Source organism: Triticum dicoccoides, chromosome 2A, assembly GCF_002162155.2.
Source record: "Triticum dicoccoides isolate Atlit2015 ecotype Zavitan chromosome 2A, WEW_v2.0, whole genome shotgun sequence".
Classification (NCBI taxonomy): domain Eukaryota; kingdom Viridiplantae; phylum Streptophyta; class Magnoliopsida; order Poales; family Poaceae; genus Triticum; species Triticum dicoccoides.
The window spans coordinates 32,998,727-33,026,466 of NC_041382.1; positions in this window are offsets into that span (position 1 = coordinate 32,998,727).

Sequence of the window (27,740 nt, forward strand, 5' to 3'; positions counted from 1 at the left end):
AATCAAATCATAAGCATATTGCAAACCCTACAGCGGGAATCCCTCATGCTTGCGCGACACGGAGAGCACCATAGGACAGCATGAATAATAAAACATACAACTCAAACCAATCACGATCATCAAATAGCCATTAGGACAAAACAGATCTAGTCAAACATCATAGGATAGCCATACATCATTGGGAAATAATATATAGCGTTGAGCACCATGTTTAAGTAGAGATTACAGCGGGTAAGAGAGAGGTTACACCGCTGCATAGAGGGGGGAAAAGTTGGTGATGATGGCGGTGAAGTTGTTGGTGAAGATGGCGGTGATGATGATGGCCACGGCGGCGTTCCGGCGCCACCGGAAGAGAAGAGGAGAGGGGGCCCTTCGTCTTCTTCTTCCTTGACCTCCTCCCTAGATGGGAGAAGGGTTTCCCCTCTGGTCCTTGGCCTCCATGGCATGGGAGGAGCGAGAGCCCCTCCGAGATTGGATCTATCTCTCTGTTTCTCTCTGGTTCTGTATTCTGTTCTGGCTCTGTTTCACCGTTTCGTGTATATATGGAGATTCGTAACTCCGATTGGCCTGAAACCTTCGCCATGATTTTTTTTCCGAATATTAGCTTTCTTGCGGCAAAAGAAGAGCGTCAACCGCCTTACGGTGGGCTCGGGCGCGCCCCCCTGCCTCGTGACCACCTCGGGCACTGGTTCGTGTTGATTTTCCTTCCGAATTTTCCATATTTTCCAAAAATAAGCTCCGTCCGTTTTTTCCCTTTTGGACTCCGTTTGATATGGATACTCTGCGAAACCAAAAACATGCAACAGACAGGAACTGGCACTGGGCACTAGATCAATATGTTAGTCCCAAAAATAATATAAAAAGTTGCCAAAAAGTATATGAAAGTTGAATAATATTGGCATGGAACAATAAAAAATTATAGATGCGACGGAGACGTATCAGCATCCCCAAGCTTAATTCCTGCTCGTCCTCGAGTAGGTAAATGATAAAAAAGATAATTTTCGATGTGGAATGCTACCTAGCATAATCTTGATCATATGTCTAATCATGGCATGAATATTAAGACACGAGTGATTCAAAGCAATAGTCTATCATTTGACATAAAAACAATAATACTTCAAGCATACCAACCAAGCAATTATGTCTTATTGAAATAACATAGCCAAAGAAAGCTCATCCCTACAATATCATATAGTCTGGCTATGCTCCATTTTCATCACACAAAGCATTCACATCATGCACAACCCCGATGACAAGCGAAGCAATTGTTTCATACTTTTGACATTCTCAAACCTTTTCAACTTTCACGCAATACATGAGCGTGAGCACATGGACATAGTACTATAGGTGGAATAGAATATGATGATGGGGGTTATGTGGAGAAGACAAAAAGGGAGAAAGTCTCACATCAACTAGGCATATTAACGGGCTATGGAGATGCCCATTAATAGATATCAATGTGAGGAGTAGGGATTGCCATGCAACGGATGCACTAGAGCTATAAGTATATGAAAGCTCAAACTGAAACTAAGTGGGTGTGCATCCAACTTTCTTGCTCATGAAGACCTAGGGCATTTGAGGAAGCTTATCGTTGGAATATACAAGCCAAGTTCTATAATGAAAACTCCCACTAGTATATGAAAGTGATAACTCAAGAGACTCTCTATATGAAGAACATGGTGCTACTTTGAAGCACAAGTGTGGAAAAAAAGATAGTAGCATTGCCCCTTTTTATTTATTTTCTTTTTTTTGGGGCCTTCTTTTTTTCTTTGGTCTTTCTCTTTTTTTGGGACAATGCTCTATTAATGATGATCATCACACTTTTATTTACTTACAACTCAATATTACAACTTGATACTAGAACAAAGATATGACTCTATATGAATGCCTTCGGTGGTGTACCGGGATGTGCAATGATCTAGCGTAGCAATGACATAAAAAACGGACAAGCCATGAAAACATCATGCTAGCTATCTTACGATCATGCAAAGCAATATGACAATAAATGCTCAAGTCATGTATATGATGATGATAGAAGTTGCATGGCAATATATCTCGGAATGGCTATGGAAATGCCATGATAGGTAGGTATGGTGGGTGTTTTGAGGAAGGTATATGGTGGGTTTATGGTACCGGCGAAAGTTGCGCAGTACTAGAGAGGCTAGCAATGGTGGAAGGGTGAGAGTGCGTATAATCCATGCACTCAACATTAGTCATAAAGAACTCACATACTTATTGCAAAAATATATTAGTCATCGAAACAAAGTACTACGCGCATGCTCCTAGGGGGATAGATTGGTAGGAAAAGACCATCGCTCGTCCCCGACCGCCACTCATAGGGAAGACAATCAATAAACACCTCATGCTCCGACTTCGTTACATAACGGTTCACCATACATGCATGCTACGGGGCTTGCAAACATCAACACAAGTATTTCTCAATTTCACAATTACTCAACTAGCATGACTCTAATATCACCACCTTTATATCGCAAAACTATTGCAAGGAATCAAACATATCATATTCAGAGATCTACAAGTTTATGTAGGATTTTATGACTAACCATGTGAATGACCAGTTCCTGTCATCTCTCTAAATAGATATAAGTGAAGCAAGAGAGTTTAATTCTTTCTACGAAAGATATGCCCACGCTCTAACAAATATAAGTGAAGAAAAAGAGCATTCTACAAATGGCGGTTGTCTAAGTGAAGAGAAACAGGTAATCCAAACTTGAAATGATATAAGTGAAGCATATGAAGCATTCAATAAAGCCGTACTCAAAAAATATAAGTGAAGTGCAATGATCATTCTATAAATCAACCAAGGACTATCTCATACCAGCATGGTGCATAAAAAGAAAAAGAAAAACCTAAATGCAAAAGACGCTCCAAGACTTGCACATATCGCATGAACGAAACGAACCCGAAAACATACTGATACTTGTTGAAGAAAGATGGGATGCCTCCCCAACATCCCCAAGGTTGAGCTCTTGCCTCTCTTCCTTCTTCTCACATCGAGACCTTCTCGATCATCGAACACTTCATCCACACAAAACTCCAACAGAAAAGTCGGTAAGATCCGTTAGTATAATAAAGCAAATCACTACTCTAAGTACTGTTACAAACCAATTCATATTTTGTTTTTGCATTGTGTATACTGTAATATAACTTTTTCATGGCTTAATCCACTGATATAAATTGGTAGTTTTATCAAAACAAGCAAACTATGCATCAAAAACAGAATCTGTCTAAAACAGAACAGTCTGTAGCAATCTGAACATTCACCATACTTATGATACTTGAAACATTCTGCCAAAATTAGGAAAAATAAAAAATTTGTGCAGCAAGATAGGGCAAAACGAATCAGAACCATTTGACGTTCCATCTAAAAATGTAAAATCGCGCACTACAGCCAAAGTTTTTGTCCTGCACCGTACAAACCATCAAGCAAATGTAAACATCCTAAAGGCAAACCTTGGCACATTATTTTTATAATACAATGGAATTGTACAAGGGGATAATTATTTTTATTGAAAAGTTTCTGTAATCAAGATTCACAAAGTTGCCATGAGCATGAACAAAGTTCAAGGCTAGCTCCCACTTCAACAATGCTTGTCTCTATCACTTTCACTTTCCTTTTTGAAAAAGTTTTGGGTTCCCCTCTTTATTTTTGTTGTTTTTAAACTATATGAAAGCACTCAACAGAAATAAATGACTCTCTAAAACTTCCGGGTTGTCTCCCTGGCAGCGCTTTCTTTAAAGCCATTAAGCTATACATATAGTGCTCAAGTAATGGATCCACCCGGATCCCAAGGTATATCAAAGCCAATTTAAATCAACAATGATTTGTAATTTAGTGGTGAGCACAAGGTAACATATATCATGTAATGACGAAGTCTAACTCTCTTCCTATGCATCAGCATGTCATAAAAGAACAATTCATGCACACAAAGTAAAGGCCAATGCATAGTATAAACAGTTTCTTGCAATTTTATCGTGTGGGAAACGTAGAGAGGTGGAGATATAGTTCCTCTCTCATAATAATTGCAAGTAGGAGCAGAAAGCACATGCATATTATATTCATCAAAATCATCATGTGCAACGGTAAAAGGCAACCCATCAATATATTCATTAATAAGAGCAAACTTCTCCGATATAGTGTAGTTTGGAGAATTCAAAAGGATAATAGGACTATCATGTGTGGGTGCAATAGCAACAATTCCATGTTCAGCATAAGGAACTATAGCAAGTTCATCTCCATAAGCATAATTCATATTGGCATCTTGGCCACAAGCATAGCAAGCATCATCAAAAAGGGATATTTCAAAAGAATCAAAGGGATCATAACAGTCATCATAGCAATCATCCTTCGGTAAGCACGAAGGGGTATTAAACAATGTATGAGTTGGAGAGTTACTCTCATTAGAAGGTGGGCACGGGTGATCAATCCGCTCTTCCTCCTTTTGTTCTTCGCTCTCCTCCTCATCTTTTTCATCCAATGAGCTCACAGTTTCATCAATTTCTTCTTCCATAGCTTCCTGCAAAATATTAGTCTCTTCTTGGACAGCGGAAACTTCCTTAATAAATGCATTAATATAGTAATTGTATTCATAATTTTCATAGCAATTTCTAAGTATAGCAAGATTTTCAGGCCTATAAACACCATCATCATCAAAAGCTTCATACTTTTCAAACAAAGATTCTATTTCATAAGCAGCCTTAAAAGCAACAAATTCTTCTATTTGTTCAACATTATAATAATCATATATACCATTAGCATAGGAAGCTAAGGTTTCATTATCATTAAATTTGCATGAAAAGGGAAGGTGTGGAGCCTTCAACCTAGAGCAACAAGTAATATCATATCTCAAGCATAGATTCCAGGCATACCAATGCAACATAATAAATTGATCCCATAATAGTTTCCCTTTTTGTGTCAAGCAATAATCTCTAAAGTATTCACGTTGATCCAACGTGTCTCCCATTATAAAGTTGAATGGGGTTTTCTCAGGATTATCAAAGTAGTACTTAATATCTTTCACATAATGAGAATCGAGGGTTTTAGGAGTTACCCCATCTCCATGAGTAGCAAGTACACCTAATTTTTTTGGTATTTCATGTTCCAAATCCATAACTAAAGATAAAGAACAACTAATAACAGAAAATAAAAATTACTTAGTGATAAAGCAAACAAGCACACACGAGAATATTCACCCCACGCTATTGCTCCCCGGCAACGGCGCCAGAAAAAGGTCTTGATAACCCACAAGTATAGGGGATCAATTGTAGCCTCTTTCAATAAGTAAGAGTGTCGAACCCAACGAGGAGCTAAAGGTAGAACAAATATTCCCTCAAGTTCTATCGACCACCGATACAACTCTACGCACGCTTGACGTTCGCTTTACCGGAAACAAGTATGAAACTATAAGTACCTTGTAGGTGTTTTTGGGTAAGCTTGCAAGAAAGTAAAGAACACGAAAATAAAAGCTAGGGGCTGTTTAGATAAAGACACAACTAAATTAGTTTTAGTAGAGAGCTTTTATCAACAAGAAAGTTATTCATCCCTAGGCAATCGATAACTAGACCGGTAATCATTATTGCAATTTTATTTGAGGGAGAAGCATAAGCTAACATACTTTCTCTACTTGGATCATATGCACTTATGATTGGAACTCTAGCAAGCATCCGCAACTACTAAAGATTCATTAAGGTAAAACCCAACCATAGCATTAAAGTATCAAGTCCCCTTTATCCCATACGCAAACAACCTACTTACTCAGGTCTGTGCTTCTGTCACTCACGCCACCCACTATAAGAAAATCATAATCATATTGCAAACCCTACAGCGGGAATCCCTCACGCTTGCGCGACACGGAGAGCACCATAGGACAGCACCAATAATAAAACATACAACTCAAACCAATCACGATCATCAAATAGCCATTAGGACAAAACAGATCTACTCAAACATCATAGGATAGCCATACATCATTGGGACATAATATATAGCATTGAGCACCATGTTTAAGTAGAGATTACAGCGGGTAAGAGAGAGGTTACACCGCTGCATATAGGGGGGAAGAGTTGGTGATGATGGCGGTGAAGTTGTTGGTGAAGATGGCGGTGATGATGATGGCCAGGCGGCGTTCCGGCACCACCGGAAGAGAAGGGGAGAGGGCGCCCCTTTGTCTTCTTCTTCCTTGACCTCCTCCCTAGATGGGAGAAGAGTTTCCTCTCTGGTCCTTGGCCTCCATGGCGTGGGAGGGGCGAGAGCCCCTCCGAGATTGGATCTATCTCTCAGTTTCTCTCTGCTTCTGCGTTCTGTTCTGGCTCTGTTTCACCGTTTCGTGTATATATGGAGATCCGTAACTCTGATTGGCCTAAAACCTTCGCCGTGATTTTTTTCCGAATATTAGCTTTCTTGCGGCAAAAGAAGAGCATCAACCGCCTTACGATGGGCTCACGAGGGTAGGGGCGCGCCCTAAGGGGGGCGCCCCCCTGCCTCGTGACCACCTCGGGCACTGGTTCGTGTTGATTTTCCTTCCGAATTTTCCATATTTTCCAAAAATAAGCTCCGTCCGTTTTTATCCTGTTTGGACTCCGTTTGATATGGATACTCTGCGAAACCAAAAACATGAAACAGACAGGAACTGGCACTGGGCACTGGATCAATATGTTAGTCCCAAAAATAATATAAAAAGTTGCCAAAAAGTATATGAAAGTTGAATAATATTGGCATGGAACAATCAAAAATTATAGATACGACGGAGACGTATCACACATGTTCACGCATGTAGTTGAAACAAATCAACATAGCCTTCACGATATTTATGTTCATGGTGGATTATATCCTACTCATGTTTGCATCCAATGTTTATTAATTTTAATGCATGTACATGGCTGTTGTCGCTCTCTAGTTGGTTGCTTCCCAGTTTTTTGCTAGCCTTCACCTGTACTAAGCGGGAATACTGCTTGTGCATCCAATCCCTTAAACCCCAAAGTTATTCCAGATGAGTCCACTATAGCTTCCTATATGCGGTATCTACCTGCCGTTCCAAGTAAATTTGTATGTGCCAAACTCTAAACCTTCAAATAAATATCTTGTTTTGTATGCTCGAATAGCTCATGTATCAACTAGGGCTGCCTGTATCTTCCATGCTAGGCGGGTTATTCTCAAGAGGAGTGGACTCTGCTCCTCACTCATGAGAAAATGGCTGGTCACCGGGATGCCCAGTCCCATACTTTATGCAAAGTAAATCAAAATAATTGCGAAACAAAACTCCCCTGGGACTGTTGATAGTTGGAGGCACTCGTTGTTTCGAGCAAGCCATGGACTGATGTTCGTTGGTGGAGGGGGAGTATAAACTTTACCATTCTGTTTGGGAACCGCCTATAATGTGTGTAGCATGGAAGATATCGCCATCTCTTGGTTGTTATGTTGACAATGAAAGTATACCGCTCAAAATATTAATTATCTATATTTCAAAACCAAGCTCTGGCACCTCTACAAATCCCTGCTTCCCTCTGCGAAGGGCCTATCCATTTACTTTTATGTTGAGTCATCACCCTCTTATTAAAAGCACTAGCTAGAGAGCGCAGCTGTCATTTTCATTCATCACTGTTAATTTATATTGGGTGTGACTATGATTGGATCTCTTTTACCATGAATTACAATGTCTAGTCAGTCCTTGATCTTTAAAGGTGCTCTACATTTATGTTTTGCGGTATCAGAAAGGGTTAGCGAGATACCATCTTGTTATATCATATTATGATTGTTTTGAGAAAGTGTTGTCATCCAAGATTTATTATTATGGCTTGCTAGTTGATTATGCTATTGATATGGGTAATTATGAGATCTGAGAATTATTGCAAATATGGTCAGTTATAATCTTTGTTGAAAACTTGAATGCTAGCTTGACATATTTAATACAATAAGAGCAAGCAGATTTTGTAAAAAAAATTCTTTATTTCCTTCAGTTTGTCAACTGAATTGCTTGAGGACAAGCAAGGGTTTAAGCTTGTGGGAGTTGATACGTCTCCGTCATATCTACTTTTCCAAACACTTTTGCCCTTGTTTTGGACTCTAACTTGTATGATTTGAATGGAACTAACTCGAACTGACGCTATTTTCAGCAGAATTGTCATGATGTTGTTTTATGTGCAGAAAACAAAAGTTCTCGTAATGACCTGAAACTCCACGGAATATCTTACAATAAATAATAAAAAATCCTCGCCAAAGATGAAGACCAGGGGGCCTACACCCTGCTCACGAGGCTGGGGGGCGCGCCCCCTACCTCGTGGGCCCCCTGTTGCCTCTCTGACTCCAACTCCAACTACATATATTGAGTTTTGGGGAGAAAAAAATCAGAGAGAAGATTTCATCGCGTTTTTCAATACGGAGCCGCCGCCAAGCCCTAAAACCTCTCGGGAGGGATGATCTGGAGTCCGTTTGGGGCTCCGGAGAGAGGAATCCATCGTCGTCATCATCATCAACCATCCTCCATCACCTATTTCATGATGCTCACCGCCCTGCGTTAGTAATTCCATCGTAGGCTTGCTGGACGGTGATGGGTTGGATAGGATCTATCATGTAATCGAGTTAGTTTTGTTAGGGTTTGATCCCTAGTGTCCACTATGTTCTGAGATTGATGTTGCTATGACTTTGCTATGCTTAATGCTTGTCACTAGGGCCCGAGTGCCATGATTTCAGATCTGAACCTATTATGTTTTCATCAATATATGAGAGTTCTTGATCCTATCTTGCAAGTCTATAGTCACCTATTATGTGTTATGATCTGTTAACCCCGAAGTGCCAATAATCGGGATACTTACCGGTGATGCCCGTAGTTTGACGAGTTCATGTATTCACTATGTGCTAATGCTTTGTTCCGGTTCTCTATTAAAAGGAGGCCTTAATATCCCTTAGTTTCCATTAGGACCCCGCTGCCACGGGAGGGTAGGACAAAAGATGTCATGCAAGTTCTTTTCCATAAGCATGTATGACTATATTCGGAATACATGCCTAAATTACATTGATGAATTGGAGCTAGTTCTGTGTCACCCTATGTTATGACTGTTACATGATGAACCACATCCGGCATAATTATCCATTACTGATCTGATGCCTACGAGCTTTCCATATACTAGTTTACGCGTATTTACTTTCCCGTTGCTATTATTACAATCACGACAAAATACCAAAAACATTACTTTGCTTTCGTTACTCTTTTGTTACTGTTACCATCACTATCATATTATTTTGCTACTAAACACTTTGCTGCAAATACTAAGTTTCCAGGTGTGGTTGAATTGACAACTCAACTGCTAATACTTGAGAATATTCTTTGGCCCCCTAGTGTCGAATCAATAAATTTGGGTTGAATACTCTACCCTCGAAAGTTGTTGCGATCCCCTATACTTGTGGGTTATCACTGTACTCATTGTCCAGGGGACCATCTTCAATTGTATTAACTTATAAAGGATGCGAGATAAATAGGAATACATTTTACACGATCGCCCAAGATCAAAAGAGCACCAACCAAAATAGCGGTGTCTGCTTTGATGCAGCAACCAATAGGGGAAATGACACATATTATGGTTACATAGTGGACATATGGGAACTTGACTACGAACATGATTTTAAGGTCCCTTTGTTTAAGTGCAAATGGGTCAATCTGTCAGGAGGCGGGGTACAGGTAGACCCACAGTACGGAATGACAACAGTGAATCTGAACAATCTTGGGTACACTGACGAACCGTTCGTCCTAGCCAATGATGTGGCGCAGGTTTTCTATGTGAAGGACATGTCTACCAAACCGAGAAAAAGAAAAGATAAGGAAGCAAACACATCATATGATGAGCCAAAGCGCCACATAGTTCTTTCAGGAAAAAGAGACATCGTGGGAGTGGAGGGCAAGATAGACATGTCTGAAGATTATGAAAAGTTTCATGAAATTCCTCCCTTCAAAGTCAAGGCTGACCCAAGCACCCTGATAAACGATGAAGATTATCCATGGTTACGTCGCAATAAGCAAAGGACACAAGTGAATAAAAAGGGAAGACTTTTCTCTCCACAACTATTATGATGATGCCTAAACCCTAAACCCTAATCCTGATACTTCGAAAGAGATTGTAAGTTTTGTACACGAAGTGCATTCAGTTTTTTCCGTAACCCTCTCTACTTTTTTGCACATACTATGTGGGTGAAATGATGATGCCATGCCAACTTTCAAACTTTTCAGAGTTAATTTAAAATGCTTTTCAATTTCAGGGTCATTTAGCTCAACCAAATCAATAAATGCATGACAAATAACAAATGAAGTTGGAAAGGGTTGAAAATTGATGATGTGGCTTTCAATGGTGCATTTTGAACACACAAAAATTCTGGAGTTCAAATAAGTTCAAAAAAATAAAATCTCTTTGTAACATGTGAGTTTTCGTCCGAAACCCTGATACTTCGAAGGAGATTGTCCATTTCATACACGAAGTGCATCCAGTTTTTACCGTAACCCTCTCTACTTTTTTGCACACGCTATGTGGGTGAAATGATGATTCCATGCCAATTTTCAACCTTTTTAGAGTTCATCTGAAGTGCTTTTCAATTTCAGGGTCATTTAGCTCAAAGAATGAACTAATATAAAAAAGAATGATCTGGAAAACTTTTATGAAACTCTAATAGAAAGAATAATAAACTAAAAGAATGAACTAGAAAACTTTAATGAAACTCTAATAAAAAAGAATGAACTAAAAAACATTAATGAAACTCTAATAGCAAAAGGAATCAACTAAAAAGTTTTATAAACCTCTAGTATTGTTGAAACTAGAATTATATAAAATTTATGAAACTAAAATTATCAAAGTATTTTCTGTTCAAAACATTATAAGCAAAAAGAACTTTCATAAAGAACTTTTTTTAGAAACTTTAATAGCAAAAAGAATTATCATAAATATTTCTTTTGTTAGAAACTAAAATAACGAAGACGGTTTTTGAATATAATGATAAACATAGTAATATTAAAGAGCAAGAAAAAGAATCACTCCACAATCTATTTTTATAATAAACTTAATCACAAACTAGTGATTCACAGAAATTTCAAAGAATTCAAATTGGAAAATTAATGGCACTAACAGAAGTTTATAATTTGTATTACCTAAAACCAAAAAGAATAACTGAAAAAACTAGTAAGTATTTTGCTGTTAGTAGAAAAAAATATAAAAAATGCCGCCTACTGGGCCACCACGGCCTGCATACGACTAGAAACCCGCTAGTTGGGCCAGGATGCAAGCCCGCAGTAGGCCCTCAAGAACAGATAGTGGATTTAGGCCCGTAAGCCTGCAGTAGAGAGGAGCTCGGAGTGGACGGCTTGGCAGGGCTTATAAACCACTCCGAGCCCCTCTCGGCTAGCGAGGTGGGACTAAACATCCCATCGCACCGCGGCAGTTCTAGTACAGCGCCTTTGGTCCCAGTTGGTGGCACCAACTGGGATGAAAGGGTGTCTTTGGTCCCAGTTCATGGCACCAACCGGGACCAATGCCCCCCTTTATTCTCGGTTGGTTCCACCAACCGGGACCAAAGGCCTCTGCTTCCCGCCCTTTGGGCTGCTGAAAAGAGACCTTTGATCCCGGTTGGTGGCACCAACCGGGACTAAAGGGTTGCATTGGTCCCGGTTTGCGGCACGAACCGGGACCAATGCTCCGTCTATATATACATCACTTGTGAAAATTTTCGTTCAATTCTTTGATCTCGCCCCGACGACGCCGCCAGGCTGCTGCCCCTCTGCCTCGCCATCATCGTCGTCGCCCCTGCCACCGACGTTGTCGCCGCCCCACGCCACCCTTTCCCCGACGCCGCCGGCTCTGCCTCCTCTCGTCGCCCGTTGTCGCGCCCCTACCCCGCCATCGCCGTGCCCCGCTTCCTCCTCGCCGTCGCCGTCCCCGTGCCCTACCTCCTCGTCGCCGCCCCCCTGTACTGAGCTCATTCTCCTCGTCGTCGGCCGCCCTATTTGCATATTTATTTTCTAGCTAATTAAGTTTAGATGTGTAGTTGTATTAATTTAGATGTGTAGTTATATTAATTTAGATGTTTAGTTGTTGTAATTTGTTCATAAAAAAATATGCAAAAGTTAGACTTGTTTTAGTTCATAGATTTTTTTGGTGATTTTATTGTTGAATATGCAAATGTTTGTATGTTCATATGCAAAGAATATGTCAAATTTTTTCATAGAATTTTTATGATTTTTTTCTGTTATAATTTTGTTCATAAAATTTTTATTTTGTTCACAGAATTTATATGATTTTTTTCTATTGTAATTTTGTTCATAGAATTTTTATAAATTTTTTTGTTCATAGAATTTTCTTTGTCAATTTATGTATATGTTCATATTGTGTATGTATAGGAAAATTGTGTATGATCAAAGTCATTTATGTATATGTTCATATTTAGAAGAAAAGGCGGGAGAGGAAGAAGAAGAAGAAGAAGAAGAAGAAGAAGAAGAAGAAGAAGAAGCGGAGAAATAAATAAGAAGATGAAAAGGAAGAACAAAAATAGGAGAAGACGAAGGAATAGCGTCTATTCCTTCTTCTTCTTCTCTTTTTTTCTTTTTTTTATTCGATCTCCTCCTCTATTCCTTTCTTCTTCTCCTCTTTTTTTTCTTCTTCTTTCTCTTCTTATTTTTTATCAGGTATGTCGTTGTCGATATACCCCCCCCCCCTTCCCGATAACTTTTAGTAAGTACTACTTAGAAAGTGTTTAATATAATTAGTTAGAAAAATAGTATAACTTGTTAAACTAGTTTATTTTTAGTAAGTACTACTTTATTTTATTTATAGTAAGTGCTTGGTAGTTGAACTAGTTGATTTAATAAAACTACTTTATTTTACTATAGAAGTAGTTTATTTTTAGTAAGTACTACTTTATTTTATTTATAGTATGTGCTAAGTAGTTGAACTAGTTGATTTAACAAAACTACTTTATTTTACTATAGAAGTAGTTTATTTTTAGTAAGAAAATTAATAGAACTAGTTTATTTTTTAGTTCAAGCAATTATTCCCGCATCGACGTCGACGATGCCTATCCCGCATCCTCGTTGTCGACACGGCGGAGGAGGACTGCTTGTTCAGAGGGGCCATGCCCGGGACTGGGCTCTGCCGGGCTGGTATTGGGAGGTGCTACCTTCCGGGGGGCGTAGGTTGGTGAGGAGCCAGCCTGTCGTTGACCCGAACCTTATTTGGTGGCGGTCGCGTGGGCCAGTGATGGTGCCGAGGCTTCCGGACACCGCGGAGGTGGTACGTCACCGTGTCAGCGAGGAGGACGAGCGCGTCCGTCGCTACATGGTTGCGTTGGAGGGCAGGTTTGACAATACCTGGCACGTTCTTCAGGGATCTCACTGGGGCTATGATCTTGTGATGGTTCCTTCTCTTTGGGTGTCCACCGCCCGCGCTGATACCCGTCGGGCGCTACGGTTCTAGCTAGCTAGCTGTATTAGCAATGATATATGTATGATACTATTCGAGGTGTATTAGTGATAATATTCGATGATGGACGGACGCAATAGATGATGTAGTTTTGTTTATAATTGAATGCATGCTAATTTGAATACTACTTCTACTTTGAATGCTAAAATTAGAGAGCACTATGCAAGGCGTATGCATTTGATTAGTTGATAGCTTATAGGGTTTTTTAGTACATATATTTAATTGTACAAGTTTAATATTTGAATTATGAACATAGGAAATGTCGTACTTGGACGACGAAAGTCTCCCAGGGGAGTGTGACTGGTGCCACGGCGACCGAGGTCTGTGCGACAGGCCTCACCTGGACGAAGGTCGGCGCTTCAGCATTAAGCTCGAGGACACCTTCGATGTTGAAACAGTACGCAACGATGACAAGTGTGTGTTTTCGTAATTAAGCATGACTTCAACTATTTCAACATGTAATTTTCATCTTTTACAATTTGAGTAGCTTATCCCATGCCATGCAAGACGCTATGTCTTGAAGAGGATAGGTTTTGAAGACCATGAAAATTTCAAAACAAAGAAAAATCACCTAAGGACCCATTATGGTGTGGATTTTGAAGTAAATCTGTATAATTCTGAGAGCGTAACCCATTTTGGTTGCAAACATTGGGAAAAACTTTGCAAGATGTATGGTTTTTATGAGGGTATGCTTGTCACCATGGATCTTGGTGATCCTAACATCGACCAAGACAATATGGACATTTGGGTCTTTGTTGATACGCTTCCAATTCTACCGCTATGTGAGTTTCTCAAACATAGTTATTAACTAATTTATATTGTTCATTTCAAGATAGTTGACAGCTTATTTCCATTGACAGCTTATTTTCATTGTTTAAACAATGTGTGGAACATGGTAGACAGAACCTACTATACCGATGGCTCTGAGTTAACTTATCAGGAGAAAAATCATCTGGTCGCATTTTGTACTGATCTTGAGAATTACAATATCTATAATAAAACTCATCCACGTTATGGTCAATACGTGCCACTAGTGCATGTGTTGAACTACGGTAACATCCATGGAGATGCCATGGTAAGATTTTTTACTATTACGACATCCGCGCATCTTTTGCATAAATTCTTTTAAAACTTAACTACATTGCTAACTATGAAGTTATTACTATGTTTTTTAACAGAAAATCCCGGATGATTGCGTGCCTCATCTGATGTATCCGAATGACCGCCTTAATGTTTTAAACATGCAGCCAGGTCTTCCTACGAATCTCATCTGTCCATATCGGATTTTTAAAAGAAGTGGAGACATGAAAATCACATAATGGAAAAAATGTATAGACAGTCATAAGGAGGTTCTTGGAAGCAAAAGGAAGCGAAGCGCAAGAATTGGAGTCATGATGATCTTCATTCTCCATAATGGAGAGTCAGGGCCTATATTGTTTTATACTGATTTACCTTAAAGAGGGTATTTAGGTCCTACCTTGTATTGATGATCATGCGCTAAGAACAATTAAGTAGGGTTGGTTCGATGACTATGAGGATGATGATCGTATGACTTGTTATTAATAACGAGTAGAAGTTGTATGATGATGATTAGTAGGACTTGTTATTATGATGATGCATGATGCGAGCATGAAGAGTTATTATATCTCAGTGGATGAAATGAACATGGATTGGATTGAAGTTAAGACAACATGCATGTGGTGCATGTCAAAAGTAGTACTAATCCAAACTTGATCAAGTTAGGATTAGTATTAATTTCGACATGCACCACATATATGTTGCCTTCACTTCAATCTAAGCCACGTTTAGGCAAAGCAATAGCGTTGGTAAACCAAGCACGGAGATAAGAGAGGACACTTTTCTCTATTAGCTAGCTAATTAACATCCTAAATTAACCCCTAAAACTTCACAAACCACCCCCTTTCAAAAAAAAGCTCAACTCCTGCCAGCTGCTGATGCGTGGATGCCTTTTGATCCTGGTTGATGCCACCAACCGGGGCCAAAGGCCCTCCTCCTGGGCTCGCCGTAGCGGCCACGTGGAGGCCCATCTGTCCCAGTTGGTGTAAGAACTGGGACTAAAGGTTTAGTGCTTTAGTAACAACGTGTGTGCTGGGCAGGAGCACTCAGTCATGTCCAGGCTAGAGATCATCGGCCTTTTCGTTATCGCAAGCTGAGGCAAGGCGGGCCAGCGCCGGAGGACAACGATAGACTCGTTTGTCTCGCTGGCATTTCTCTTGCGGGCCAGTTCTGCTCCTCTACTCGCCAATCCTCTCCTGCTGGAACTCCTCTAGACCCATCCCTTCAGTATTCTTCTAATACCTCATCTAAATTATGTGGGTGACTCCTTTTGATCGTATAGTCATCTCATCACATAGGCCAGATATAATTTAGTCCCTTCAACAGGTGACAAGTAAAGGACCCTTTTATATATACTAGCAGCAATGAAGTTCCACACCGTTCACCCTTATGGAATGCTCATCTCATGTCCTGCATGACAACAATGTTAAATCAACGAAGGTAGCCACATCACATGAGCATGCCAAAAAATTTAGTTGAGCTATTTATCATAACACTTGCATGCTTGAAGATATTCTAAGTTTTTTTTTTGATAATGAGACGAATTCATATTAGTGTGAGTTATATGGTTAGTACGAAGTATTACACTACCGTAAACTTTGCATATGCATCTAAAGGAACATTCCTATCTGAATTAGGTACACATTTGCCGTCTCAACAAGGCCAATCCGGTTGGGCCTACATTTCAATTTTCAGTAATCGCTTAGCTAGTCCGTGTTTTGTGGTGTACATGTCTTAGGCATGCAGTTCCACTGTCTAACCTGAATGATCCTTTACGGCAATATACTGCACGCATGTAAAAAAAGATAATGACTCATGCAGATGTCAGAAGAAAAAACATAAACCCTCCTGCACTCGAATTCATCTAGAGTTCGACTATCGCCAAGTCTGGACGAGGTGACATGACCCATTCTCTTGACCAGAACACGAAGTTAACTTGTCATGCCTGCGTTTTCTATCGCGCAAAAGCGAGTTGCCTCCTTTTTCACTTGATCAGCACCATGGGGAAACCGCATTTCCTTCACCTCCTGCTGTTCAAAGTTTCTTCAGGAGAGTCAGAAAAGTCACCGATTCATGAACATCAGTGGGTTCGCGCGAGGCTGGCACCTGGATCAAACGTGAATGGACCTCTTAGTAGCAAACAAGCAACTGATACAGGGAAGAGGGAACATGTTGCCAGTTGCCACAGCACTGAAAATCATCGTGGACTGCTTCTTCTTTGACAGTTACTGCCCCTGACCAGAATATAGCCGGGAACATATGCCCCCCAACACGCAGCACCAGATTGTTGAAGTGATACCAATGCAAATTAGCTGGCAGGACGATCCATGAACATATCTGAAGCGATATCATATCAGCCTGTATTGTCTCGTGTATCGATGGGCTTTTATATGGATCTATAAGGATACCTAAAGAAAAAGGTGTAACAGTTACGGGGTGCCCCTACACCCTCATGAACAGTAATTTCGTAAAAAATTGAAAATAAACATCCAAAAAACCTGAAACTTCCAGGGATCAAATATTTGATGTTCTTGCAAACTTTCAGCCACAAATAACATTCGTGGATCCCTCACACGAAAAAACAAAATCATTACTCAAAAGTGTACAAAAACTTTGAACAATGATTTTGTTTTTTAGGTGAGGGCTCCTCGAATGTTATTTGTAGCTGAAACTTTACAAGATCATCGAAAGTTTTGCGGGTAAAAAGAAGATATATTGATCAATCATCAGGAATATGATTACAGTCAGCAGAGACAAGGTTTTGAATCAAATTGGATGTGGACCTGAATGCAGCCAGACAACGGTCATTGAGCTTTTCTCTAGAAGTCGGTACATGCAGTTAGAAAAATCTGCTACATAAGTAAACATGTGAAAATACTGACGAAATGAAGAACATGAAATGCAAGTTGATTCTTTTTTTATTTTTTGTGAAAAGACCTGGAAGTTGATGGCATGTGGGTTCTCTTCTCGCCTTCAAAAGCCCCAACGGCCCAATTTTTCTTTACAAGGGCTGCCAAAAATTATAAGCTACAGGCTAGCCAACACAACATTTGGCTGGTTGATGGTAGTATAAAGGTTCTTTGGAAACTTTTTGACTTAGCACTCCATTTGATTCTATTTCAATATCTGTAAACATTCTGGTTGACTAATAAAGATTGGAGGTGTTGCCTCAAAAAAAAAAACTAGACACTTATATTGCAACTACTTGGTTTTGTTTCAAAAACAAAACTTGATTTTGAATTTTCATAGGGCGGTAGTTGGTACTTGGTAGAACCCTAAAGTTCAAACCAGAATTCCAAGCACATGGTTACGCACTGAATCTATGCTCTCCATATTTGTACATATTTAAAATATTGTGAATATTTTGGAAACAATGTTGTTCATCTTGGTAGTAAATTTTTATGCATAAAATATGCTCATATGCCATGAAGCTAGCCGCGTCCCATGAACATGCCAAATTTCAGTTGAGCTCATTATCATAACGATTGTAGATATCCTAGGGCTGAAAACTGTGAACTATTTGGTTAGTAAAAAGGTGTCACATAGCCGCAACCCTGCAATATAGTATCCGTTTCAGAAGAAAAAAAAACTCTGCAATATAGTACCTTGCATCTGAATGTACATTTCCATCTGAAGTATGTACCTTGATTCTGTAGTACGGTAATTGTGAAATGTAGCTTCTCGTCACACACATTGTTTCGCTTTCAGAAAATATTACGAGTATGTTCAGAGAAGACAAAAAATTCTTCATCTTCACGAAGTTTTTCTCGAGCGTCACTTAATTTTGTGCCGGTGAGCTACTGTAATGGAGTTTGGTACCATCAAACTCAATTATCGTTGCAGATAATTACTGCTAATAATGTCTTTACATGAGGAATTGGGATACAATGATACATGAGAAACTGCAGATTGGTTGAAACGATTGTCACAACTTGTATAACTAGCTAGTGATGTTTCACTCAAAGCAGAGGAAGTGTACTTGCCAAAAGTAAAAAAAAAAAAAAACAGAGCTCTCATGAAGAAGAGGAAAAACAGAGGAAGGTTTTTTTTTACAGTCCCTTCATTCACTGGAATCTGCCTTTTCTCTTTTACTTAATCAGCACCGCGGAGAAACTGCATTTCCTGCTAGAGATACAGGGAGCCTGCTGGACATCGTCGGTGAATATTATCGCCGAGCATGCAGCACCATGTTGCTGTATATATTACCATGGAGGATGAAACAACCCCTGCTGCCTCTTCGAATCATCTTCGTTTCTACTATCTCAAGTATTCGTGCAGTGAAAAGTGGAGAGAAAACAGGGGGCGTGATCTGATGTGCCTAAAGATGTGATCCGTGTTCTGCCTTTTTCTCTATTATTATATTATGTGGTCCATACTGATTTGGGATCGCAGAAACGTAATCAGATCACAAAGGTGGAATTAATAAGTCTGTCTGTCCACTTGTTCTTAAAGATTTTCTAGAAGAGGATTGGGAATGGCTAGATGTCAATCATTTGAAAACCGAATTTGGGTCAGTCGATGCGTCTCAGCTGTTGGATAGAAAATAAGCGGTGCAGATTGCTTGTTCTACCTCCAGACGTCGTCTTCTTCCACCCGACGGCGCTCCCACACCGCCTCGCCGCTCCGCCCTCCTTGGAATCACCCCCACCGCCGGTCTTCCACCGCCCCCGGCCATCCCTCAAGGTGCCCATATGCTAAGTATTTTCTTCGGCGAAGCCCCACTACCGCCCCCACCATCGCCGTCCACCACCGCCCCATCGTAAACCCTAAGATAGACACTGGGGTAGCCCTCCAGCGAACCCCTTCCTTCTCCTGCCTCCCCTGCGGCGAATTTCTTCAGGAATCTCAAAATCGACTGACCCATTATTTAAAGTCACTCGATTGACGTTTAGCCAATGTGAACAAGATCAGTTAATGGTGGTATACTGTAGCGGTCTGATAGAAATGTTGATGAGAGGAAGAACCTGGTTTGCGAGCACGTCCTACGCCGTGCTTTCTAGAATATCCTATTTGACACATTCTTCGTCAAACCGACGAGCTTTCGCAAAGCCTGGCAATCGAGCGTTGAACTGGGCCGGCCCGCTAACATCTTGCAGTGTTTCCAATTTTAGGAACCTTCCAAAGATTCCCAACTGATTTTATCTATTTTACAAACCTTCTAGAAGGTTCCTGAACCAGGTTTTATATTTTCTAGTTTTCTTACCTTTTGGTTTTTTCTGTTAATGTCTCTTTTTCGGTTTTTTTGGTTTTTCTATTTGTTTTTTAATTATGTTTTTTTCTTTTTCCTGTTTGTTTTGTTCAGAAATTTCAAATGTTGTTTGAAATTTCTAAAAAATGTATTTAAAAAAATTCTTCAGAATTTCAAAAAATGTTCGTATTTGAAAAAATATATAGGAATTTGAAAACACAATTCCCGTTTTCGAAATTTATTCACAATTAAAAAATGATCTCATTTATAAAATTTGCTCGCAATTGTAAAAAATGAGCGTGTCTCAAATTCAGGAATGTCAAAAACTGTTATCGTTTTCAAATTTATTCACAATTTTAGAAAAAATCGTGTTTCCAAAAATTCTGAAATTTCATAAAATATTGTCATCATCAAAATTTCTTCACCATTTCAGAAAAATGTCCATGTTCGAGAAAATGTTCACGGTATCAACATTTTGTTCGCAATTTCAATAAATCTTCTCATATTTCCAATTTTGTTGGCATTTGTAAAAACAGCACACAATACAAATTTTGTTCGCATTAATGTTTTTCCTGTTTTTAACCTTTTCTATGAATTTTAAAAATCTTCCCGGTATCAATTATTTTTTTAAATTAAAAAATGTTCCTGATCTCAGATATTCGGATTTTTTTTTAAAATGTGCTTTTTGTAATTTGCTCGTTTTCAGAAAATGTTAAATTTCTTAAAAATTATTTGCGTTTTAGAAACTGTTCAGGATTTACAAAATTTGTTCTTGCTCTTTTTTAAATTGGAATTACAAAATATCTTCACTTCTCCAAAACAATTTTTGAATATAAAGAAACTGCTTCCTATATTTAAGAATTTTTGATAATGTTTTTTCCAAATCTCAACGCTGTTGTGTGTTCTTATAAAGTTTTGCACCTAATATTCGGATGCAGGTCTCTGGTGTAGTGGTTAAAAGCCTGCTGCCAGTTGTCTACGGTGTGTGAGGTCGTGGTATGGCAACTTGGCAAGCTCTGTTACACGTTCTTTTATATTTATATAATACTATTTAATTAATTTATATGAGCCAATACTATGATGATTTGTTTCTTGAGAAACTATCTAGTTTGTGTTCAGTAAAGGATAATGCATTTCTTCATTTGGTCCTTACGACAAAAACGACTTTGTTTGCTCTTTTGCGTATTCCCTAGTTAAAATCCCCTATTTGTGTAAATACCAATGGAGAGTCTTCAGCTTAAGTAGGGGTTTTGTTTCCATTAAATTTAATAATTAGGACAACGTCGTGCACAAGAGCAGAGTATATGGTTAACCAAGAATTGGACACTTATGTAGACTAGTAGAACGTTTGTGCATTGTTACAGGTTATAATGCACATATAATGAATCAAACAAAAGAATATGGTCGTTTCCAACGTCTAAGTTCATTCGTTAATATGTTCGGGCGTGTTACGACATCAAACAGGCGCACAGTAGGCTTTAAAATTCAATCGTCTAGACATTATGGTCTCCCCTAAATTCAAACCATATGTGGGGGAGAAATGCCGTTGTCCGGACTATCAATCTAGTCCCTAACACACGGGCCCAAGACAGAAACCCAACCCCACGACGCACCTTGCTCTTTTCCTGTCGGACCCACCCTTGTCGCTTAGTTTTCCGCTGTAGCACGACATTTCTCGTTCTAGCCCTTTACTTTAAAATTGAATGACGCTCAACTCACCTTCATCGTGCGTTGCAACAGCGCCAACATTATTTTCTATACACATTTTAACATTTCAAAATGCTTTTACACCTTTTCAGAATAAATCATCAACATTTTTTCATACACATTTAACATTTTAAATTTTTAAATAACATTATATTTGTTTAACATTTTTTTGGTCAAATGCTTCAAAAGCTTTTCTAAAATACATGATCAATTTTTTTCACACATATTGTATATATTCTGGAGACATTTAACATTTTTTAAATGCTCGATTAAGTTTTTTTCCATATGTTTATGTAATTTGTTTAAATATATTTATTTACAATATTTGAAAGTAGAAACGAAATTAAAGGTAAAGATAAAAACATGGAAAGAAATGAAAAAACGAGGCGGTGCCCTCCCTCGCGCCTGAACCTGCCCATAAGAGGCACTAGATGCAAGAGCACGTTGGGTTGATCGGCCCAGGTAATTACTTGTATTATTCTTTCGATATGTTCATCTCGTTGCTCATTTTTCCTTCTTAAACCTTTTTATTTATGTTTTATTAAATTTTTTGTATTGCTGAAAAATAAAATATATTTTTTTCCAAAATGTTATTGCCCAATCAAAATTGCCGACACACTGTTAAAAACATGTTCGCATAACTTTAAAATTGTTGGTAATGTTCAGAAAAATGTTCATGAGATTCAATAAATATTGATAGCATCCAAAATATGTTCAAAATATGTTTTAGAATAATATATAATCATGTATTTGAAATATATGAAATGTGTATAAAAAATGGTTTCGATGTATACAAAAATGTACAATGTGTATGAAAAAAATAGACATCGACACATACATTGAAAAATATATGAATAATACTGTTGAAAAATGTTAAACCTGTATATAAAAATGTTTGACCTGTAGACAAATAATGTATAGAACATTTGCAAAAAATAGAGATCTAAACATGTACTTGGAAAAAAATGTTTGGCATATCTTTGAAAAATGACAAACATGGATAATTTTTTTCCTTTATAAGAAAAATGTGTATGAAAAAAGGGGGGCATCAATAAATATACGGGAATAAAAATTTTATTCATGTATTTAGAAAATGTAAATGTGTAGCAAAAACTATTATTTATTATGTATACAATAAATGTAGAGATGCCTTGAATTTTTTTCTTGAAACCAAAAAAAAACATAATCAAACTACCCAAAGAAAAACCAAACAAAGAAAACCTTGAAGAACAAAAGAAACCTGAGAAACTGAAGAAAACCATGGATAACCCAGGAAGAAACAAATATAAACAAAGCAAAAGAAAAAGAAAAATCGGTGAAATCTGGTTAACAAACATTGCAAAACAGATAAACAGAAGAAAACCAAAGAATAACATAAAATTAAAGGAAAAAGCAATGAAAACAGAAGATATACATGAAAACTGCCCTAGGCAAGCCTTTTTACGAATCAGTACGGACAAGATATAGCATTTCGCTTTATATATGGCATGTGGTTTCTCCCAGTTACATGCTATTATGTAAACTAGGACCCACGCCCGAATTAGTCTATCATATTAACCCATCTATTATGAATCGAGCGGGAACTCCTACCGCTCTTGGGAAGGTTCTGGAATATTTCCAGCCAGTTTTTTCTTCTAGTTTGTGGTTTTTTCGGATCAGGTCTTTTGTCTGTTTTGTCTTGTTTTGTTTTATTGTTTTATTTTTCCTTTTTACTTAAATTAGTGAACTTTTTAAATTTAGTAAAATTTGATCTCAATTGTTTTGTCAACTTTTTTGTTCAAGCGTTATGAACATTTTTCTAATTCTGTGAACTTTATTTTTCAATTTTCACGATTGATTTTAAAACATTTACAGGTTTTTCCGAATTTTATGAACATTTTATAAATTTGTGGGAAGTTTTCACATTTGCCAACATTTTGAAAATTTATAGATTATTTACAATTTTTGAATTCTTTCCTAATTTCTAAAAAGAAATCCAATTATTATACTTTTTTCTAATCTTAATATTTTTATAGTTGATAGTTTTTTTAGTTTTCGATGGTGAATGGTCAACCGGTTTTTCGAAACAAAATTCGAAAGTGCTTGGTTTTTGAATTCTTGTTTTTTCCAAAAAAATATTATTGCACGAATGCTGTCATTACAGTCAGAATAGCGAATGAAAAAAAAACTGACGATCTTCCCCAAGAGTCCACATCCAAGGGTTGGCCTATTCGCTGAGATGGGGGAGAGGGAATTGGGTTGCAGCCCACGAACTAGTCTAATGGACGCCCGGGCCCCTTTCTGGCCCAATTGGAGGTCTCGTGATTTTCGGCCGACGAAGCAGGGCCAATGCCCAATGGGCTGCTAAAGGTTAGAAGATAAAGAGCCCATCAACTAATTTGGCCCGGTAAACTATTCTGTTTTTTCAGTGAATTTGGACCAGTAAGATGGTAAAACAATTTGACCGATTTTATCTCTGAATCCAAGATCATTTAGAAGTTAGCTTTATGCATCCCAACACCATAACTAATAAGCAAGTAAAAAAAGTATACCACATCATTTCTAAATAGTCACGGCGACAAGAAAAGCGCCGCTAACCCTGCAGAATAATATCAAAGTTTCATGTCGATATCCTGCAGCCAGCTAACAAAGATATTTGCTAAACTGGGTTGTGGATATGAATTTGAAGTAGCATGAATTATAGACCATGCAGTACAAGAAAACAGACCTACATGCAAGGTTTTACACGTATCCCGTTTCATATCTGGACGGGCATTTGAGAAAATGATTTATCACTTTTCAGGTGAGCAAATAAGTGAGAGAATATGCATAGATTTTACTCCTGTCCCGTTTCACTTTGGAATCAGCACTTGGTTCCTCCTTTACAGCCCCTAAAATATTCCTGACCGCCTCAACACTGATCGATGCACTGCAGAAATGGGCACCTCTGACGAGCAAAAAGAAATGTATCGACGGATGCATGGGTTAAGTAAGTAACCAAGGGGCCTACACGTCATCACAATTAAAGGAGAGGAGATCACGCAACGTATCCTTTAGATACCTAGCTAGCTTACCCTTGTGTTCTTAACTAACTCGATATTTTTTGTGATCGATCTCTCCAATCAAAATCATGAAAGCAACCAAAAGCTGGTGCTACTGCTAATAAGCTTGCACTTCAAGGTCAATAAAGGGATGGAGAAAAGTGGCACCGGCCAAGAGAAGTTTCTATTTCTAGCTGGTAGCCCCGTACTGCCTGAGGCGCCGCTAATGGGATAGCTACTTGGGAGTAGTCGTTAGGGTTTTTATCTTCTTATGGTGATGTAGATAGATTAATCAACGCCGGCCATGTAATTGAAAGAGTACGGGTAGATCAAGTCAAGTCGCCCACATGGTGCCTGCCCATACATGCGTGTCGGGTCTGCTGGTACGGTAGGTAAATATTCCCGTCTAGCTAGAGAAGGAGTAGCTACAAAGCGTGCTACTGTATGTATTGTGATAATTGAGTTGTGTATGACTTTTTGAGATGAACTTGTGCATGCCTTAATTACCAACTTGATGCGCCAAAAAAGTGTTTTATACTTTACTTAAAGTTGGTGTAGTACTACATCAGAAAGCAGGAATACATAGTTAATTGTTTGTCTTCATCCCTGAAAAATCATTTATTGTAGCCGATCGATGGGCCAGGGTATTGTGAAAAAGGTGTACCCTCCAATAAAATCGAAATTAATTACTGTGCCAGTCGCTACCACACATATATGCTTTGTCGGTAAGCTTGCAAAATCAACATCTATCGGATTCAGCCGTCACATCCGTCGTCATGGTTTGTTCTGTTTGGGGTTAGTTGTTGATCGAATGGATTTGTTCACACACAACGCCTAAAGCCGATTGGAACGGCGCGGTGCATATGCATGATCTCAACTTGGTGATGGAGCATCCTTTGATGGGCCTACATATCTACTCCATCCATCCAAACCTAGAGCTGCATGGGAATCTAGCTAGCCCCCAAAGATTAAAGGAATGTGATATATTGACTGATTAGTGGACACATAATTATTATCTTCCCATATCTACGAGTTTGCACCTAACAACGCCTCCTTAGATACTTAGCAAACAACGTTGGAGTTCTTCAACCACGTTTTTCTAAGCAATTCTTGACCAAAAGTTGATGGGTGACACATGAAGAACTAATGCATCGGACAAGTGTAGGACACTGCTAAGACACTTGTGGCGTCAAAAGAGGCAAGCTGTGTATGCATGCATGACCTAACAGCGGCCGTCTCCCATTCTTTAACTACTACTAGCACTAACAATTAACCGCTTAACCACCACATCAACCAAATGATACTAAGTATATAATATCTCTTCATCTATCGATCCAACAGTTCACCTAATGTTATTCCTATTCACTCACCTAAGCGCCATTGTGCTTTAAGTTTCTCTTCAGGTCGATGACAACTTCAATATAGTTTTCATAAATCACTCGTCATCGAGACGCGAGGACATTGCGCCGTCGCCCTGGCCGCTATTATGTTATAGTGATGCTAATGATTGCCAAAGTGGCCGGTGTTGGATATGACACTGAGAAGAGATTGGCCTGCATAGTAATTGAAGAAAGATTCCTGATATGACATGTCTAAATTAACCATCCAAGAGTCATCAAGTCATCACTTTCTTGATTTTGCATATCAAAACATATAAATGAGACGTACTTTTGCCAAAAGAAAGAATGCTTATATAGAATTTTGGCTTTGTTCAGTGAGTCTTCACGCGTCAACAAAGAAAATTATCCAAATGATGGAACAACTTTTTTGGAACTAAATAAACTCAAGTCACAAATCATTCCCTGTTAATTTGTTGCGAAGCTAAGTACAATAGTTTTGTATTCAAGCTAATTTAAGAACAACATCACACATTAATAAGTAGAGAATATAACCATCATATATATATTTCTTACAGACATAAACATTACTACAGACTACCCTGATTAATTATCCAGGTTCACTCTAAGATATAAATAGCAGCTGAGTCACCATATAATCTAAATTTTAAGTAAAAGTTAAATATGGACAATAGAAGGGAAACAAGAAAAATCAAGGAAATTTTTGGAACTTGGGAGTGGGCATACTATTTTGGAAATTAAAATAGAGTTGATGTTTTAAGAAGAGGCAACCCACCTCTAGTGGGAAGTCAAATAATATAACTAAAATAAATCAAACAATACAAGCTTATTTTTTCACAAAAGGTTTTTTTGAAAAGGAGGACAAACCCCCGGCCTCTGATCTGAACGATGTATGCAATCATTTTATTAATTATTCACAAAGACCATACAAAGCAATACTGCAGTCAGCCTGAAGCCACCATCTAGGCAACACTTGTTGCTACTCCTATCCCTTGATGAAGGTGTGCTGAATATCCGGGCCTAATACCAAACGGACATTGCACCGAACCCTAACATCTATAGCCGGATGCCCCAGCCCAGCCACACACCGGGACCGGGTTCCATACCGGCCCGACGCACTCTCAGAGGCTGCTGCCGCCATCATCCACCGGTCCATCTCCAGAGCAGGAACTGACACATCTACCTTGCATGGTCTGTCGTCGATGCCACCACGGCGCCAGACAACTCCACCATCCTACACGAATCCGTCCACACGCGCCCGTTGCCGAACCTCCCCAACGCCATGCCACCAGCATCCACCATTGGCCTTGCGGTGGATGTGATACCGCTCCCCCGCTTGTCCCGTCCAACCAGCACTTGCTCCAAAACGATGCCCTCATGAGGGACAACGGCATCGAAGGTGCCATCATCGTCCGATCCGGAAGATCCAGATCTAGGGTTTCCCCCGAAGCATCGCGAGTGGGGTGTCACGACCTGCAACAACGATGCTTCGCGAAGGCAAACACGTCATAGACGCCACCATCGTCCGCCATGACCGAGGTCTGCGCGATTTTCACTGGAAGTCGCGCCCCAACCTCGCAGTTGGCTGGAACGGAATGGAACCTCGCCTGGAGACGAGGACAGCCGTCGGCACACCGGCAGGGAACCTCTAGCCGCCCCTCGCCGGTCCTCCTCGCACCACCGGCTGGCCAAGGCCGTACCGAGACGGATCTGGACAGGACTCCAGATCTGCAGCCATCGAAGCCACCCATGCGCGCACAGCCGAACATGGAGGTTCCCATCGCCGCCGCGCAGCAGGGGCTCCTCCCTGACTGCCGTCCCCGGCCTCCACGCATGAGACGCCACCTCCGCCTCACAGGGTGTTCCGCGGAGACCACCCGGCATGGATCTTTGATGCAGGGCCCACCGCCACCGCGG